The following is a 6,050-nucleotide window of genomic DNA, read 5'->3' as shown; positions in this document are numbered from 1 at the left end:
TCAAGACAAAAAAAAAAGAATCAGAATAGAATCAGAATAGAAAATTCAAATGTTTTTAACTTCTCATGCGAAGTTTTTGTAATTGGTCCGAATTGTCGAATTGAAAATTTTGACATTCCTAGGTCCCTAGAGTATAAATAAAACATTTGAGAAAGATGTCTGTGCATACGTGACTACGTACGTTCGTGCGTCCTTACTACCGTGAGTTGGGAACTTTTTTTAGTCGTCCGTAGCTCAAGAACCAGTGAAGATATCGACTTCAAATAGAACGCAAATAATACTAAAATTGGTAAAAATTGGAATATTTAAACGGAATGGGAAATTATCAGTGTGGGTCGCACCCCAGGCTCTTTTCTAAACCAATTACTCTACCTTTTTGAATTAAATCTTCTGTTCAAAAATAATTAAAAAAAAAGTTTAAAAAGAAGAAGAAAGAAGTTATTGTATATTCGACATCGCCCAAAATATTGTCTACTATATTTAGGTTTTCTCCCACGTTCTGATCTAACTATAATTTACGAAGCTATTATTCGTCTTAAACTTGAGAATAATTCTCATATTTGAGCCGATGTTCTACTAACGTACTTGATTCTTTCGAATAGAATAGAAAAAAAGAGTTTTGAAAATGAAAGTAGATCGTTTTATTGCTGATACAATATCGTCTCTTGAACACCGACGACGCAAGGCTTCATGCCTATCATTGTTTTATCGATCAATATTTTCAAAAACAATGATCTTGTGAAATGCCCTCTATCAACGTACTTCTAGGAATGCTCATCAGTTTACCCTTGAGCCCAACTTCGGACGTACTTTTAAGCACTACACATATGTGGAACGCTTTACCAGGCTCCATATTTCCCACTAATTACAATGTGCAGGCTTTCAAAACTTATATATGTCCCCCCTCCATAATTTATAACCCTTTTAGTGCGCACTTACACTGATAACTTCCCATCCCGTCTGTTGATTTGTCTTGCTTAAAAGTTTGTCTATATGTACTCGTATCAATTTTTACCAAATGTGCGTATTATTTTGTGTAGATTTTATTTTTTATGAAAAAGCCGACTGTTGGATTTTTATATACAAATTACTGAATATCGAAAACAATATTTTCTGTGAAATAAAATATTGAAATTGAAGCCAATATTTTTAATTTTTAAAAAGGTATTTGAGTCGAAAGTAAATTTTTACCAAGTTTTAGTATTGTTTTTTTAGAGTTTTATTTTTGTAAAAAAATTGTCAATACGATTTTTTTCAAAATTTTATCGGATGTTGAAAACAATATTTCTTATAAGTTAAAATTAGTTTGAAGCCAATATCTCAAAGTTTTGAAAATATATTTGAGCCAAAAATCAATTTTTACCAACTTTTATTAATTTTTTTTAGGTTTTTATTTTTTCTAAAAAAAACTGTCAATTTGATTTTTTTCAAAATTTTATCAGATGTCAAAAACATTATTCTCCGTTGCACAAAATTGTTTTGGAGATGAAATCGTATTTAGTCGTAAAATTTTGGAGGTGACATTTTTTTCAGTTTTTTTTTATTTATAAAAAAAAAACGTTAAATTGATTTTTTTGCAAAAAATATACTTCTTTGAAACCACGTTACAATATATTATATACAATTTAATTCAAGTCTCTAGCGTTTTTAAAATATTTAGGGTTAACCAAAATTTTCACCTTTTTTTCAAACTGCTATGGTAAAAAAACCACCCACGCAATTTTGTTGAGAGTCCTTTCTGCATCTCAACAAAAAAAAACGAAAAAAACGTACGTACACACGCACAGACATCTTTCTAAAAATCTTTTTTTTGACTCTAGGGACCTTGAAACGTCGAGAAATGTCAAAATTTTCAATTTGACAAATCGGACCCATTACATAAACTTCCTATGGGAAGTTAAAGAGGTAACAGGGATTACCTTAGAGGCTATCGGGATCAGCTAACAGAAAAATGCAGCACTAGACGGAAATTTCACGAATGCAAATATTTTAGCAACGCCCCCAACACATCCGTTGCCAAGTTTTTCAAAACGGCCAACAACTGAATTGAATGTCCATTCTATTCAAATGAATTTCGAATCTTTGTCGTCATCCGAGCCATCATATGTGGGTTAATAATAAAATTGCATATTGATTACAAAAATTTAAATTGTAGGTAGATGTAAGAGTGGGGTTGAAACCAAATATTTGTTAAATAGATTTAAGTATAAATAGCCCTAACGTTTGAAAATAAAAGTCAGTCTTAAAACATATAACTTTTGACTCTATTTGTTTTGGGTGACGACCTTTGAAAAAAACGATTGTGCATTTTCATGCTCTGACAGAATTCGGTTGGAGAACTAACATAACACTCAAAAGTACGGATATTAACATTACAAAATAGCATCTATTTATAGGGCCGGCACGCGGGCCCTTCATAACATCGAAGGAAACCTACCCACTGAATAACGGGGAACTGCCTTCCTCTTTAAGCAGCGTTTTCATAACTAAGAAGACGCAAATGACGAAACAACGAAGCATGAGACCAGTCAGTGAGGATCCACTCCCAGCGTCCAGTACTGAAGCTCAAAAACAACAAATGCACCAGCTCATAAAAATTGGAAAAAGCCGACGCGGCTGGTCAAATAGCTATATACTCAATCTACAAAACAGAAGATGATCCGCCCTGCAAAAATTACGCTAATGTTGCCTACAAGATCCTATCCAACGTACCTACTATGTAAGTATCTTATATTAAGATTTAGATTTATGTATTAATATATTCCAATTCAGAGAAAGAGTACACTTATAAATTTGTGAAAATTAAAAATATTTAAATTAAAAAGCTTTACAATATAACAAAAAATAATTAAAAGATAACAAAATAAAAAAAGAAAGATGATCGTCAAGTATCAATATGGCTTCAGACCAGGCAAATCAACGATAGACCAAATATTCAAGTCGAGGCCCACCATTTTCCATCGATTGATAATCAACAGAAAGACTAATTTTCAAGGACAATAATAGGGACAGGACAGTAACACTTCTCTTTGACAGACAACACTAGAAATTACCGTCGCTCGTTAAGTAAACACATGTATATGGAATTTAGTAATATACATATAATTTAAACAGAAGCATTGACAGAGTCCCATTCAATGTTCAAGAAAGAAAATATTTTAAAATACTTAAAAAATGAATCATAGAACATTTTTTTGAGTTTGGATCCAAACCCTCTTTTATCGATTCTTGTTCTTCTTCTCAAAATCGATCACGTCATGCTTGATCGGAATTCTTAAAATATATCTACATTTATTTTCTTTATCAATCTCAAGATTGTCGTTAATGTGATTTAATGTTCAATTCTGTGAATGAAGAACAAGTAGTACATTGGTTACCACAAAGGATTTTTAACAAGTTAATAATTTTATGTATCAGTGAACAGAAATCAAAACATAATTTGTTAAATAAAAAAAGGAAATTATAAAAGGATATTTGTATACATAAAGCATTGATATAATCTAAGGAAAACAATTTAAAACGATTCATTATCATCTCAATGTGTTATTTTTCTTTTCGACAATTATTTCTTAAGAAAATGACATAAGCTGAGGAAAATTGTCTCAATTTTTATAGACATACATTGAAATGTCATTTTGATTTATTAAAGAATGAAGAACTGTTTTAAGAAAAATGAAATGTTATTTTAAAAACATTTTTTAAGTCGGAATAATCATAATGATAGAAAAAGTCTGGGAGTAACCCACAATTATATCTTCTCATACGTTCCCGTCCGTCGATACATCTAAAAAAGTCTGTTAAAATGTTAATAACAACATTTTCTCTATAAGATACAAATATTTTAAGTCAGTATATATATTTGAGTTTAACCCATTTTTTGTTTTAAGTTTTAATTTGTTTTTGTAAAAAGAAGTCAATTGAATTTATCAAAAAGTTTTATTGATATTTAGTCAAAAACCTATTATTCAATATTTTAAAAGCATTCTTTCTTAAGATTTTTAATTCTTATATTTATACTTATAATTTTTTCTAATATTTTTATTTTTAAAAGAAAATTGTGTGAATGTTAAAAACAAACTTTAGTTTAAAGCCAATGAACCAGAATTTTAAACGTTTTAGTTAAATTTGAAGGACATTTTTAGCAATTTACTAACTTAAAAGATACCTAATTTTCCTAATTTTAAAGGGTTTTAACGTCTTGCAATCTCTTTACCATTTGCTAAAATTAAAATTACGAAATAGCTGTTTTAAGTATAAGCAGTTTCCTAAATCCATATGCCATCTGTACAATTAGTCTTTTAAGAGCAGGGGATGGAACGGTCCAGTCAATAATTGAGAATTGTTGCCAAGATATTTTAATACAAAAATATCTACTAGTTTTATTGGTTCCAGAGATATTAAGGGTAAACTAAAATTTTCCTTTTCTTATATTATAAATAAATTGGGTGGTGCAACATCCCGTTGAGAACTAATGCTTAGTGACTGTGACCATTCTTCTTTGATTACTGTTGTCAGGGATGGAAAGGACCAACAGTTTTAAACTGTCTTGTCACTTTCCATGACAAGAGTTACTCTTGGAGAATTTGTCAATTCCTCACAAGAGGCAGTACCCGTAAAAAAAACTTTTCAAAAAAGTTTTAAGGCTTCATCCTTTATTTTTTAAAAGCGATTTTATTACTTTAATATTAAGAAGATCAACTGCTATCTTAAATCTAATGCTACTGGCCTGGACCAAATAGACCCTAAGTTCTTGAGACTACTGCTTCCATTTATACTGCTCTATAAAACCTACATATTTAACAGCACATTAACTACTTCCGAGTTTCCTTTAGAATGGAAGAAGGCTAAGATTATTCCCATACCCAAAAAGAAAGCTGCGAATGAACTTTGGGTTTTCTTTGGAGTCCTGTAAGCTTGTTCTTTCCTATCTCAGCGGAAGGCAACAAGTCGTTGTGGTCAATGGATACTCGTCCATATTTCTCAGTCTTTTCAGTGGAGTGCAACATGAATCTGTCCTTGGACCAATCCTCTTCTCACTTTACATAAAAGAGTTACCACAAGTTGCTAAACATTGTTTAATTCATCTTTATGCTGATGATGTGCAGCTCCTGATAAGTCGACTTTTTGGGGCTAAAAATTATGCGGTAGCTTTAATGAACGAGGATCTGCTCCGCATTTCAAAGTGGTCAAAAAAGAATAGTGCCATTGGTAAAGTTTATGGAAGTTTTCGCCTTCTTCAAGTCACTCGAAATTTCATCCCGATCAGAATTAAACTGCTACTTGCTAAGGCCCTTATACTACCAATTGTGCTGTATGGGTGTGAAATCTTTTTGGAACTACACTGTGTGACTAGCCGCAAATTGAATGATGCTTATAGCAATATTGCCCGTTATATGTGTAATCTACGTCGTTATGATCACATTTCCCTCATTCAACAAGGTCATTTGATTTAATATTACCCCGATACAAATTTCTAAATACTGAGCGTCAATTTTGTATTCATATTGTGCGCCTTTAAAATCTCTCTTTTCATCGCTCTGAGAAGAATAAGAAACATAATTAGATTAAAGTATGATTTTTATTCAAATTCTGAAATTATTGTACAGGTTTGCAACACTTAATATGACTCATGTCCTACCTTGTAAGCGATTTTTGAAATAAATAAAATACAAATTTGTATTTAAGTGTGAGCAAAAATGTTCAATTGATCCCCAATATCAGATGGTGAAAAACTATACTTTTATACTATACATGAAATAATCTAACTTAACTAAACTAAACCCTAAAACTATTAAACAAGACTTGAAACCATACCCCGATTACCCACTATCAAGTGCCGATTGAAGCCACCAAAACTGGTTCTTCAGCTTCAATTCGGTTCTGTTCCGAAGTAGTTTTGCTCCGCATTGTGCCATGACGTTCCGATTGTACAGGAGTCGCGTAGCTACTGATCTTCGTCTGACGTGGGAGATTAGAGGAACTGCCAATCTCTTCTGTATCTGACCGCATTTATTTAAAAATATGAATGCTTTTGTTGGAATGAAGCCGCT

Source organism: Eupeodes corollae, chromosome 1 (genome assembly GCF_945859685.1).
Source record: "Eupeodes corollae chromosome 1, idEupCoro1.1, whole genome shotgun sequence".
In the NCBI taxonomy this organism is placed as follows: domain Eukaryota; kingdom Metazoa; phylum Arthropoda; class Insecta; order Diptera; family Syrphidae; genus Eupeodes; species Eupeodes corollae.
Note: the sequence above shows the minus strand (reverse complement) of the source record.